The 13,932-nt window shown below is 48.1% G+C and overlaps 1 long non-coding RNA gene across 1 annotated transcript; it reads left to right on the top strand.

The window, feature by feature from the left end:
- Positions 1-3,234: 3,234 nt before the first annotated feature.
- LOC148130616 (uncharacterized) lies at positions 3,235-11,659 on the top strand. The gene is made up of 2 exons (XR_015749953.1): positions 3,235-3,429; positions 10,602-11,659. It is a non-coding gene; the product is annotated as an uncharacterized LOC148130616 (long non-coding RNA).
- The last annotated feature ends 2,273 nt before the right edge of the window (positions 11,660-13,932 follow it).

Consider the following 13,932-nt stretch of genomic DNA (forward strand, 5'->3'; position numbering starts at 1 on the left):
ACCGGTTCTCACGAACTGGTAGCAGAAATGTTGAGTAGTTTGGAGAACTGGCCAATGCCCCCTCTCATTAACACGCTCTGATGCTAAGGAGTCCTACTCCCCCTCCCCACCTGAAAAGAAATCTCTTCCAAATGCAAAACACAAGCAGAGGAGTTTCAGTTTCAGTTTCACAGCACTAAGTAGCTTTAGTGCAGAATAGTTGAGCTAAGCCATGTCCAGGCTCCTTGCTCACACAGCAAATACTGTTTCAGTTTCCAAACAGCCCTCAACTCTCTCACACACTGACAGGACGCTAGCCAGATGAATACTGATGGATACTGGTAGGCAGAGGCAGTATTTTTTGCTCTTATTTTCCTCCCCAAAAACTAAGCCCAGCCACATAGTTTCGTAGCAAAGCATGGGTATCGAGCTAGCAGATATCTATCTATCTATCTATCTATCTATCTATCTATCTATCTATCTATCTATCTATCTATCTATCTATCTATCTATCTATCCACACACACACACACACACACACAGAGTGAATACCATATCTGAAAGAGGAACTGTTTTATTCTTGCAAGAGCAATTGTACGGTAGCATTATGGAGAGGCCACCTTTAAAAAATTGGCAGCTGAAGGTATGCATAATTTCTCAGCCTCGGGGCCTGCGATGCCATGATTTTTTATGTTCCATAAAAACTTTATTTCAAAAAAACGAGCAGATTGAACATATAAAGAATCAGAGAAAACCGTGTTTGTTAGGAACGAAAAATTTAATTTTTCCTGCATTGGGAAGAGCCTCATAATCTCGCTTTAATGCTCATTAAAAAAAAAAAAACATACAGGAAATATTGCTAGAAAAAAATGGTTGATAGGCTGTTTGGAAGGGGCAGAGTTGCTGAGATAATCATGGTCCAATCTTTTTCCTCCCTCCATTCTCGACCTTTTCTTGAAGCCTTTGGTGAAGAAAGAGAGCTCCGTGGATTAAATTAACTGGTGGAATGGCTCACTTCCAGAAGTTGTGGGTGCTTCATCATGGAGGTTTTTAAGAAGAGATTGGACAGCCACCTGTCTGAAATGGTATAGGGTCTCCTGCTTCAGCAGGGTGCTGGACTAGATGACCTCCAAGGTCCCTTCCAGCTCTATTCTGATTGATTGATTGATTGAATATCCAGAAGAGACAGATGAAGGAATGAAGGAATGAATTCTCTATTGGCCAAGTGTGCTTAGACACACAAGGAATTTGTCTTGGCGCACACAGTGTCATAGTTAAGATACGTGTGTTCCAGACCAGGGGTCTCCAACCTTGTCCACTTTAAGACTTGTGGAGTTCAACTCCCAGAGTTCCTCAGCCAGCAACTCTGGGAGTTGAAGTCCACAAGTCTTAAAGTGGACAAGGTTGGAGACCCCTCTTCCAGACAACACTGCACAAAAGAGCTGGGAAATGTGTCGGTAGCACACAGCAACCAGAGAACATCTCAGCAGGTGAGACTATTAGCCTGACCTTGTCTGGAATTGAAGTCTCAAACCCGGTTAATATTTGCGTGGAATTCCTTCAGGGAAGTCTGTGGGTTGAACTGTGAAGTCGGAAAAGAGACATCCCAGAAGAAAACAAATTTAAACTACACACTGGTCCTGCTGAATTAGGAAACCACCTGGAGATGCCATCAAGACACCAGAAATGAAGTTTGGGAAACGTGACGATCGGAGGGAAGAAGAACCCAAGGAGTTTGCTGATGGTTTTGATGGGAAGAGGGACTCGTTCTTAAACGGGGAGTCGACCAAAACTATGCCTGTGCATCGTTCATCAAATCAAGGTGGAAGTGAGTCATCCCAATGGGGCCATGTGGTGGAAAGGAGACCATCCTTTGTAGAATTGCTAGAAAAAACACAAGGAATGCTCTTCAACCTCTTTTTTGGGTTCCGTTGCAAAGGAGAACTTATCCAGCTGGTTTCCGGGGGGGCAGAAGGGCCAGGAAACCCATTTCTCCTGGAGGAAAGCTGCCCCAATTAAAAACAGCAAAGGCATCTCTGCCATGGTTATACCATGTTCCAGGGGTAGAACATCGTGCCAGGTCAACGTGAAGCTGATGTGCCAATCGTGATAAGAAAAAAATGGAATAGCGATTAATTGATCCAACTTGAATCTTCCAGGTCACGGTTGTCCCAAAGATGCTTTTCCAACTCTGTGATTTTGTTGTCTCCTGGAGTTGTGGGAGCTTCATCGCTGGAGGCTTTCAAGAAGAGACTGGACAGCCATTTGTCCTGGATGCTGTAGGGTCTCCTGCTTGAGCAGGGGGTTGGACTAGAAGACCTCCAAGGTCCCTTCCAACTCTGTTATTCTGTCATTCTGTTCATAAAGCATTTGTTTGAAAAAGACGGGGCAACAGAGTTTGTCTCTGGAAAAGTAGTTTTCTTTCATTCCTGTTCACACAACCCTATATGAAGACACAAAGAGAGAGAGGGAGAGGAAGAGAGAGAATGAAAGAGAGAGGGAGAGGAAGAGAGGGAGAGAAAGAGAAGGAGAGGGAGAGAGAGAAGGAGAGAGAGAGAAAGAGAGAAAGAAAGAGAAAGAGACAGAGAGAGAAAGAGAAAGAAAAGGAAAGAGAGAAAGAAAGAGAGAGAAAGAAAGAGAGAGAAGAAAGAGAGAGAAGAGGAAGAGAGAGGAGAGGGAGAGAAAGAGAGGAGAGAGAGGGAGAGAGAGAAAGAGAGAAAGAGAGAAGAGAAAGAGAGAAAGAGAAAGAAGAGAGAGAGAAAGAGAAAGAGAGAAAGAAAGAGAAAGAGAGAAAGAGAGAGAGAGAGAAAGAAGAGAAGAGAGAAGAGAAAGAGAGAGAGAAAGAAAGAGAGCGAAGAGAAAGAAGAGAGAGAAGAGAGAAAAGAGAGAGAAAGAAAGAGAAAGAAAGAGGGAGAGAAAGAGAAAGAAAGAGAGAGAGAGAGAGAGAGAGAAAGAGAAAGAGAGGGGGAGAGAGAGAGAAAGAGAGAAAGGGAAAGAAAGAAAGAGAGGGAAAGAGAGAGAGAGAGAGAAAGAAAGAGAAGAGAGAAAGAGAGAAAGAGAGAGAAAGAGAAAGAGAAGAGAAAGAAAGAGAGAGAAAGAGAGAGAAAGAAAGAGAGAGAGGGAGGGAGAATCCTACTCCAATTAATCGAACCAAACATTTTCAGGCACCGTGAATGGGGAAGCTGAGAAAAACAAGGCAGCCGTGCCAACTGCTGATGTTTGCTTTGGGCTGGAGCTGGGAAGCTGGCGTCAGTCAGGGCAAGGAGGGAGCCAGTGGAATGTTGCACGGAAAGGAAACAGCCTGTCACTCAATCCCTGGCACGACGCCTGGAAGCCACGGGGTTGCCTTCAGCCCTTTCTTCAACTTTGGTTTCAACTTGTTGGGTTGTTGTCCTTTTTGGTCATCTCGAAGGAAAAGCGGCCCGAAGGCACCAGCTCCTAGGAAAAACGGTAGAGAATTCCCCCTTCCTGAGTGTCCTCCCTTAGTTGCTTTGAAGTCCCGGCAACACAAAATGATAGAATCCCAGAGTAGGAAGGGACCTTGGAGGTCTTCTAGTCCAACCCCCTGGTCTAGCAGGAGACCCCACTCCAATCAGGACATGTGGCTGTCCAGTCTCTTCTTCAAAAGACTGCGTTGGAGCATTCACATCTTCTGGTGGCAAGGCCTTCCACCGATTAATTGTTCTCACTTTCAAGAAATTTCCTCCTTAATTCCAGATTGCTTCTCTCCTTGATCAGTTTCCACCCATTGCTTCTTGTCTTTCCTTTGGGTGCTTTGGAGAAGAGCTTAATCCCCTCTTCTTTGGGGCAGCCCCTCAAAATATTGGAAGACTTTTCATTAAAAAAAGACATACCCAGTTCCTACAACGGTTCTTCCCATCTTTTAACCTCCTGCCCCCTAATCATCTTTTGTTGCTCTTCTCTGCAACCTTTCTAGAGTCTCAACAATCCTTTCAAAAAAATCCTTTTGAAAAATCCATTCCAAATTCTTGTACTGTTTTCTGCTTCAAAGACCTCATTCCTTCTTTAGAAGGAGAATGGTTTCTCTCCGGACCAAACTGACCGATGGGAAACGATCGATCTGTACACTGGAACCCCGACGCAGGCCGTGCCTTTTCGATTTTCCAATAGGCCTCGCTTTGATTTCTCCCCTTCGCTTCTGTCCTTAAATCAGGGATAGGATTCTACGGTTCGGACTGGTTTGATAGACCTGGTTGTTACAATGCTGTGCAGTTTGGAGAACAAGCAATTCGTGCCCCTGGCTGAGCCGCTCCTCTCCAAATGCCCCTCCCACTCCTTGCCCAGTCACTCCTTATGGTATCTTTTCCCCCTCCCGACAATGAGCTGTTCCGATGATCAGCTGTGCCAGGATCCCCCTCGCTGACTTACTGCCAGACATGATATTCTTCCGATTAAAATCGGAATTCCGATTTTTTTGGGAATCGCCGAGCGGAGCCCGGGCGGGTGGGTGGGTGGTGCGAGCGGCGGGCGGTGCGAGCGGAGCCCGGGCGGGGGGGCAGGCGGGCGGTGCGAGTGGGAGGTGGGCGGGCGGGCGGTGCGAGCGGCGGGCGGTGCAAGCGGAGCCCGGGCGGGTGGGCGGTGCGAGCGGCGGGTGGTGCGAGCGGAGCCCAGGCGGGCGGGCGGGCGGTGCGAGCGGCGGGCGGTGCGAGCGGAGCCCGGGTGGGCGGGCAGGCGGTGCGAGCGGAGGCCGCTGAGCGGCAGGAAAAGGGAGCTGGGCAGCAATTTCTTGGCGCGTGGTGGGGGGTCTCTTTTGGCCGGCCCCGATTTTTTTTTCAGAGGGAATATCATGCCTGCTTACTGCTTCGTCTTAGGCTTCCCTGAGGCCCAAGAGGCCAAAAATGGTGTGTGTGTATGTGTGTGTGTGTGCTGCACGCCCCCCCATGCTCTGTTTTTGGCCTCCTGGGCCTCAGGGAAGCGTCCTGGGAGCAATAATGCCCACCCAGGAGGCTTCCCTGAGGCCCAGGAGCGCGGAGGGGCTGGTGGTGCTGTGTGGCCACCCTCCCCGCTCTCCGATTTGGCCTCCTGGGCCTCTGAGAAGCCTCTTGGGGCCTCCCCAGGAGACTTCCCTGAGGCCCAGGAGGCCAAAAAATAGGGCCCGAGGGGGGGATGCTGCAAAAAAAGAAGCTATGCCCACCCAGCCATATGGCCACACCCACCTACCCACTCCTATCCAGCCACACCCCCAGAACCGGTAGTAAAAAATATTTGCATCCCAGCCCTTCTGTAAATGTATACAAGAGTGGTGGCATTCAAAAACTTTTTACCACCGGTTCGGTGTGCATGGCTTGGTGCCAAACACGTACTTTGCGCAGGCGCAGGCGTGTTTCAATTCACCTCCTGCAAGCCTGCACTCTCCCGGTTGCTTCAGCCGCTACCAGGCGGCGCTCTTCCACAAAGCAGCTGCGCTTCAAAAGCAGGGGGATACAGGTGAGTTTGAGAGCGAAGGTGGGCAGGTGGGCCCAACAGCGGGTTCAGTCTCCACTGCTCATTCATTGCCGCTACCGGCTCGGTAGAACCGGGCCGAACCAGTAGCATAACCACCACTGGTATACACCAAGATATGGGCAGTCGGTTCAAAAGAGGTTTGTTTGCGGTGGGTAGACCTGTTGAGGGATTTTTTTTCCCTCCCTCCCCCACAACTGTGGAAAGAATGACGGTCTGTGGAGGACGCTGTGTCCTTGCCGGCCCAAAGGCCAGTCCTGGCTCCCTCCTGGTGGGGTTGAAGGAACATCACAGCATTGGGAAGTCAGCCAAGAAGGAGAGGGAAACATCTGTGAAGACGATAGGAGGCAGGAGAATCGCCTCCAGGAGTTTCCCAGGTCCATTTATAAGGAGGCCATCAAAGCTTTCATCGTGTCTCACCTGTCGGCTGGGCAGACAAGGGACACGAGAAGCAAAAAAATAATAATAATAAGGTAGGCGTGACGGCTAAAAGCCAGGTTATGGCGCTTGGTGTCGGCTGCTTCGCAGTGAAGAAAGACATGATGTTCAGGGGCAGATCATGCAGTGGTAGCGGATGTTGCCTTTGCTGGATTTGGCTTTAGAGAGATGCCCCCGTAATAGGGGGTTTGGGGTCCTTGCGGCCCGAATCGACACTTCCACCTGGGACAAATGTTTGTGGGGGAAGAGGAAAAAAGTAGAGACAAGTGGCTTTACTCACAGGTGTTTCTCCTCCATCTCCTTCCTCTTCCTCTTTCCCTTTCTCCTTCCTTCCCCTTCTCCTTCCTCTGTCCTCCTTCCCTCTTCCCTCTTCCTTCCTCCTTCCTTCCTCCTTCCTCCTTCCCCTCCTCCTTCCTCCTTCCCCTTCCTCCTTCCCCTCTTCCTTCCTCCTTCCCTTCCTCCTTCCCCTTCCTCCTTCCCCTCCTCCTTCCTCCTTCCCCTCCTCCTTCCCCTTCCTCCTTCCCTCCTCCTTCCTCCTTCCCTCCTCCTTCCCCTTCCTCCTTCCTCCTTCTGCTCCTCCTTCCTCCTTCCCTCCTCCTTCCCCCTCCTCCTTCCTCCTTCCCCTTCCTCCTTCCTCCTTCCCTTCCTCCTTCCCCTCCTCCTTCCCCTCCTCCTTCCTCCTTCCTCCTTCCCCTCCTCCTTCCTCCTTCCTTCCTCCTTCCTCCTTCCCCCTCCTCCTTCCTCCTTACCCTTCCTCCTTCCTCCTTCCCCCTCCTCCTTCCTCCTTCCTCCTTCCCCATCCTCCTTCCTCCTTCCCTTCCTCCTTCCTCCTTCCCCTCCTCCTTCCCCTCCTCCTTCCTCCTTCCTCCTTCCCCTCCTCCTTCCCCTCCTCCTTCCTCCTTCCCTTCCTCCTTCCTCCTTCCCCTCCTCCTTCCCTTCCTCCTTCCTCCTTCCTCCTTCCCCTCCTCCTTCCTCCTTCCCCTTCCTCCTTCCTCCTTCCCCTCCTCCTTCCTCCTCCCCTCCTCCTTCCTCCTTCCCCATCCTCCTTCCTCCTTCCCCTTCCTCCTTCCTCCTTCCCCTCCTCCTTCCTCCTTCCCCTTCCTCCTTCCTCCTTCCTCCTTCCCCTCCTCCTTCCTCCTTCCCCTTCCTCCTTCCTCCTTCCCCTCCTCCTTCCTCCTTCCCTTCCTCCTTCCTCCTTCCTCCTTCCCCCTCCTCCTTCCTCCTTACCCTTCCTCCTTCCTCCTTCCCCCTCCTCCTTCCTCCTTCCCCTTCCTCCCTCCTCCTTCCCCCTCCTCCTTCCTCCTTCCTCAATTCCCAATAACTCTGGGCAGTTATATAAATTAATTAATTGGCTGAAGAACAGAAGAAGCAGGGAAAATTTTGAATTTCACCAGGCGCATGCTCCAGAATGGTTACATCACCAGTTCAAACCTCAGCCTACACTCAGGGGATCTTTCCGATAAACCAGTAGCCGAGTGGATTTTAGGGCTTGAACCCGTCATTTCCTTTGAACCCAGCATACACCCAACGGCTCCCTCCTCCTTCCCATGTATCTTGCGCTGCCTTGCAAGTACCTCATCTTCTTCCAGCTGGTCTCACTTCCTGCGGCAATATTGTGTTTGCGTTTTTAAAAAATGTCTTGGGCTTGAATTAAAGACATTTGGAGTCCTTTTGCTTTAATCCCACTTCTGTTGACCTGAACTTGCTCTCTCTCGCTCCAACATCCAACATTAGAGGTAGTCCTTGACCTACAACAGTTCATGTAATGACCGTTTGAAGTTACAACGGCACCGAAAAAAGAGATTTAGGGCTGTTTTTCACACTTAGCGGCCGTTAAGAATTCCCCAGGGTCACCTGATCAAAACTCAGACAGTTGGCAACTAACTCACATTTATGATGGTTGCAGTGTCCTGGGATCACATGATCCCCTTTTGAAACCTTCTGACGAGCAAAAATCTACGGGGAAGCCAGATTCACTTAACGACCATGTATGACTAACTTAACAACGGCAGTTGGTTTACTTAACAAGAAAGATCATAAAAAAGGGGGCAAAATTCACTTAAATGCCTTGCTTAGTGTTCTGACCCAAACCTTGTTCCAAGGAAACAAAAACGAAACGGAGGTAACAGCAAAACTTTTTAATGATTCCTTACGAATTCCGTTCCTTCCCGGTTAAAAGGCTGTTTCAAACTCATTGTCTCTGATAAGAATGAGCTTTGTGCAAGGCTGCCAAGAACACTAGATAAAGTTGCCAAGAAGTATCTCAAACACAAAGACACCAACCAAGAGAGTCCAAACGTCCACAAGGCTTGAGTGCAAAAACTTCTTTGCTTCCTGCAAAGAACTCCAGTTTCTCAGCTGGCTTTTATCTCTGAAGGGAGGGGCCATGACCTTGCAGTCTTACTCCCAAGTTGCTTGTGCTGCTGCAGCTGCTCTTTCCTTCGAGGAGCCCTTTGCTCACGTGCACTGGGCACAGGCTCCTCGGGGGCCTCTTCATCATTGCTGCCAGCCTCCAAAATCTCCGAAGGCAGCACTCCACTCCCTGATGGTCTTTTTGCTGTGGTTGTTTAAGTGAAGCACATGGCTGTTAGGCAAATTTGGCTTTTCCCATCGACGTCGCTGGTCGGAAGCCAGCTGGGCAATTTTGCAAAGGGAGACACTGTGACCCTAGGATCAGTGGTGGGATTCAAAACAATTTACTACTGGGTCTGTGGGCGTGGTTAGGTGGGTGTGGTTTGGTGGGCGTGGCTTCGCTTGGTGGGCATGGCTTGGTTGGCGTGGGGAGGGAAGGGGAAATCCCCCTTCCCTCCCCACCCCACTAACCTGCTTTCCAGCTCCGTTCTCCTGTGCAGGGCAACCAAAGAAGGCCCAGCCGATCAACTGGGACTCAATGGGAGGCAGAGAAGAGATGGGGGCGGGGCCAGTCAGAGGTTGGATTGGCCGGTTCTCTGGACTGCTCAAAATTCGCGCTACCGGTTCTGCAGAACCGGTCCAAACCAGCTGAATCCCACTTCTGCCTAGGATGTGCCACTGCCTTAAATAGATATCAATTATAAAGTGTCCAAATTTTGATTTGGGATCATAACTGAATAAAGATACCCTTGGGGGAAAAAATAGTGGAAAATTGTCTACACCAGCTATGCTTTTAATAGAATAACAGAGTTGGAAGGGACCTTGGAGGTCTTCTAGTCCAACCCTGTGCTTAAGCAGGAAACCCTATACCCGTGTTGTCGAACCTATGCCACACATGCTAGAAGTGGCACAGACAGCCATTTCCTCCGGCACACGAGAGGTCGCCTGGAAGAGCCCCACTGGGCATGTGCATGCGCACCACTGCCCGACAGCTGATGGTCGGTTATCTGGCATGCAAAGTGCAGGAGGTGCACAGGAGACATGCACACACGTGCAGAGATGTGCAGTGTGCGAGGGGGGAATTGCGCATGCATTTGCAGACATGCAGTACACGGGGGGTTGCATTGCACGCACATACAAGGGGGGGTGATGGAGGGGCCAGCACGCATTGCCTTCTGGGTGCTGGCATGTGAACTCGTGAAAGCGAGCGCATGCGCAATTATCAGCAAGGGAGCTGAAAAAGGTTCGCCATCACTGCCCTATATTATTCCGGAGAAATGCTTGTCCTGTCTCTTCTTGAAAACTTCCAGTGTTGAAGCACCCACAACTTCTGGTGGCAAGCAGTTCCACTGGTTGATTGTTCTCAATGTCAGGAAATTTCTCCTTAGTTCCAAGTTGCTTCTCTCCTTGATTAATTTCCACCCATTCTTTCTTGTCTTTCTTGCCTTCAGGTGTTTTGGAGAATAGCTTGACCCCCTCCTCTTCTTTGGGGCAGCCCCTCAAATATTGGAAGACTGCTATCCTGTCTCCCCTGGTCCTTCTCTTCCCTAGACTAGCCAGGCCCAGTTCCTGCAACCGTTCTTCGTATGTTTTAGCCCCAAATCATTGCTGCTTGTCCTGCCTTCAAGTGCTTTAAAATAGGGGTCTTCAAACTTGACAGCTTTAAGAGTTGTGGTCTTCAACTCCCAGAATTCCTCCTCCAGTCAAGTTAGCTCAGGAATTCTGGGAATTGAAGTCCACAAGTCTTAAAGTTGCCAAGTTTGAAGAAGACCCTTGCTTTAGAGAATAGTTTGACCCCCTCTTCTTTGGGGCAGCCCCTCAAATATTGAAAACTGCTATCATGTCAGCCCTAGTTCTTCTCTTCCCTAGACTAGACATGCCCAGTTCCTGCAATCATTCATAATATGATTTACCGGATTTTCCAAGCAGCTTGCAAAAAAAACAAATAAACCCCCAAATATTACTTGAATCTTCTCCACTGTGAATTGGAATACTTTCCCCGAGTCGTTTTGGGCCATAAAAATCCTTGAAAAATACATTTGGAAAGCTGTTCTCTATTTTTCCAGAGTCCGGGTCAAAGAATGATAGATTGTCAATTAGAACAAGTCAGACTCCAGTTGAGTGTTAGGAAACATTTCCGAAAAATAAGAGCAATTCAGCCGGTGCGGATTGTTTAGTTGAGAAGGGATGAGTTCCTTCTTCTTTTTCTCCACCCCCCCCCCCCCCACGTGTTCAAGGCTAACTTTAATTTGGATTCTTTCCTGGAGCAGAATGTTTAGTCTTTGATGGCCTAAATGAGTCTTCTGAGTGATGGTTCTAGGAGTTTACTGCTTGTTAAAAGGTTTCCCCATTTTGTCTGGTGATTTCAGGGCCACTGACTCTTCAGCAAACAAAAGTGTGTGGAGTCAAGGCTGTGGTTTTCCCAGGGTTGCAATGCGTGGGGTGAAAGTTGGACCACAAGGAAGGCCGAGCCCCAAAGAATGGAGGCCTTTGAACTCTGGGGCTGGAGGAGACCCCTGCGAGTCCCGTGGACTGCAAGGCCATCCAACCGGTCCATCTTAGAGGAGATCAACCCTGACTGCTCTTTAGGAGGCCAGATCCTGAAGAGGAAACTCAAAGACTTTGGCCACCTCATGAGAAGGAAGGAAGGACTCCCTGGAGAAGAGCCGAATTTTGGGAAAGATGGAGGGCCAAAGAAGAAGGGAATGGCAGAGAAGGAGGTAGCTGGATGGAGTCACTGAAGTAGTCGGCGTGAGCTTCAGTGGACTCCAGAAGATGGTGGAGGACAGGAAGGCCTGGAGGAACGTTGTCCATGGGGTCACAATGGGTCAGACACGACTTTGCAACTAACAACACTGCATGACCTACTGATCAGAAGGACTGTGGGACATAAATAAGCTTGTGTGTGTGTGTGTGTGTGTGTGTGTGTGTGTGTGTTGGTGCTCCATCTTTATTTAGAGACCCAGGTTAGGTTAGAAAGCAGGAGAAGGAGACCATGAGTTCTAGTCCTTCTATAATTAAGATTCTATAATTCTATGATTATTAGACACTAAGCCAGTTGGCCAGCCTCTCTCTCTCAGCCCTAGGAAGGAATAACAGAGTTGGAAGGGGCCTTGGAGGTCTTCTAGTCCAGCCCCCTGCTCAAGAAGGAGACCCTCTACCATTTCAAACAGAGGGCAGTCCAATCTCTTCTCGAAAACTTCTAACGATGGAGCATTCACAACTTCTGGAGGCACGCAGTTCCACTGGTCAATTGTCCCCACTGTCAGGAAATTTCTCCCTAATTCCAGGTTGCTTCTCTCCTTGATCAGGTTCCATCCGTTGCTCCTTGTCCTGCCTTCAGGGGCTCTGGAGAAATTGACTTTTTCTCCTTTGGGGCAACCCCCTCAAATATTGGAACACTGCTATCATTTCACCCCTAATCCTTTTTTTAAAAAAAAAATTAAACCAGACATACCCAATTTACTTGAAGTGTAAGGACTTGTTTTATTTTGTCCATCGTGCAAAGGTCTCTCCATTTCAGAGTTCTCCATTTGGGTCTGTCTTATCGTGTGAAAAAGAGGAGCAGAGCAGAAGACGCAGCGTCTATTAATTGGATGGAGGAGACTTTGGGGCGAAACTCCGCTGGCCTAGCCTGGAGGGAGGCTGTTGCGAATAGAATAACAGACTGGGAAGGGACCTCGGAGGTCTTTTAGTCCAACCCCAGGCTCAAGCAGGAAACCCAAAGACCATTTCAGACAAATGGCTTTCCAACCCCTTCTTAAAAACCTCCAGCGTCAGAGCCGTTCCATTGTCTAACTATTCTCATGATTAGGAAATTTCTCCTTACTTCTTGGTGAGCCTCAAATCTCACCAGAAAACCTCGTGGGACCTGTCCAGGCAGTCACTAAGATTAAAAAAAAAAATTGTTTATTTTTTTTTTACTGTTATCCTACCCTCTGCTTGTATCCCAAAGTCTTAGGATCAGCAATGACATCTGACTTTGGACATGCATTTGAGGCATCTATACTCTGCAAAAAACCAGCCTAGCAGCCCTACCGATTTTTCCTCGGCCTTCCTGCTTGTGGGGGATGATTTTGTGCCTCAGTGGTCAAGAATAAGGTGACTTCTTTCTTGCTTAGCCATCTGTCAAGGATTTAAGAATGGGCATAATTAAGCTGGAGAGAGAGAGAGAGAGAGAAAGAGGGAGAGAGAGAAAGAGGGAGAGAGAGAGAAAGAGGGAGGGAGGGAGAGAGAGAGAGAGAGAGAGAGAGAGGGAGAGAGAGAGAGAGAGAGGAGAGAGAGAAAGAGGGAGAGAGAGAGAAAGAGGGAGAGAGAGAGAAAGAGGGAGGAAGAGAGAGAGAGAAAGAGGGAGAGACACACAGAGAGAAAGAGAGAGAAAAGAAAAAAAAGCATGAAAGAGAAAAGAGAGAAAAGAGAAAGAGAAGGAGAGAAAAAAAGAAAGATTAAAAATATTATATTAAAATAACACACACACGTATGTTTATGAATGTATATGTATATGTATGTATGTATGTATTAAAAACTCAAACAACTGATCAACTAGGATTGGCTGACAAATTCTTTTTGTTAATAAGACTTTCTGGAATTTCTTTTTAGGCAGCCGTTCCAGTGAATAATTCACTAGAGTAGAAGAATAATCTGGTTTATTTGAAGTCCGTTCTGTGGTGCCACCTAGTGTTGTATCTAATAGCCTGAACCAGTGACCGTTTCCTAGTAAACCGATTCACAAAACTGTCCTGGAGCTCTGGAATTTTGATCTGAATTTTCTTGGTATCCCCGTATCAAAGTTGGTGTGGGGAGACATTTAAAACTACAATCCCGCTAAATCTAGCACACACAAAAAGTCCTAATTGTTATTTTGAGAGATCGATCGATCGATTTTGGGCCATCAAGTCATTTTTCCACTCCTGAGGATGACACAGATCAGTGGTGGCTAATCTTTTTGGGCTCCTGTGCCAAAAATTGTACGTGCGCTTGCACGCTCGCGCTCACGTGCCAGCACCCAGAAGGCAATGTGTGCCCCCCAACACCCCCTAGGCCTGTGCGCGCAATTACAAAGAGTTTAAAAACTTCCAAAAAATATATTTGAAAAGGATTTGTGATTACTTTAACCCCAGAAAGAGAAAGTGAAGAAGAAGAAGATATCTAAAAGAAATAGTCTGTTTGGATTGTTTGGTGACTTTGGAACCTTTGGAAATTACTTATGATTAAATCATCTGGGTGGTTGTTTGGAAAAACTTTTTCTCTACACAATGGCATCATCTATGGATGAATTGGAACTTATATATCAAAAATTTGAAAGAGAAAAACAAGGAGGGAAGATGGTCTTGACACTATTTTTCAATACTTGGAAATGGCGGTTTGTACTTATGTGAAGCAGAATGAGGATGATGGGGACAAAGAGGAAGGAGAAGCCATCTTTGATGAACAAATTACTTTGACTGGAGAAGAGAAAAAGCAAGAGAAAAAGGGAAAAAGGTCTTTAAGATCTGGAAAAATAGCCCAAAAAGAGAAGAATAAGGTGAAAAGGGGACACTATGTTAAGAAACAACAGAAAGGGGGAAAGCAGAATAAAAGGGAGGTGGAGAGACAAGGGGGTAAAGAGGACAAGGAGAAGAAGAAACAAGAAAGAAAGGAAGGGATGAGAAGTCCTAATAGTGGGGAGCAAGATGTTAAGAAGCAATTTTTTTTTAGAGA

Source organism: Notechis scutatus, chromosome 5 (genome assembly GCF_049901735.1).
Source record: "Notechis scutatus isolate UNSWTSFEM ecotype Mainland chromosome 5, rNotScu1.2, whole genome shotgun sequence".
NCBI lineage: Eukaryota > Metazoa > Chordata > Lepidosauria > Squamata > Elapidae > Notechis > Notechis scutatus.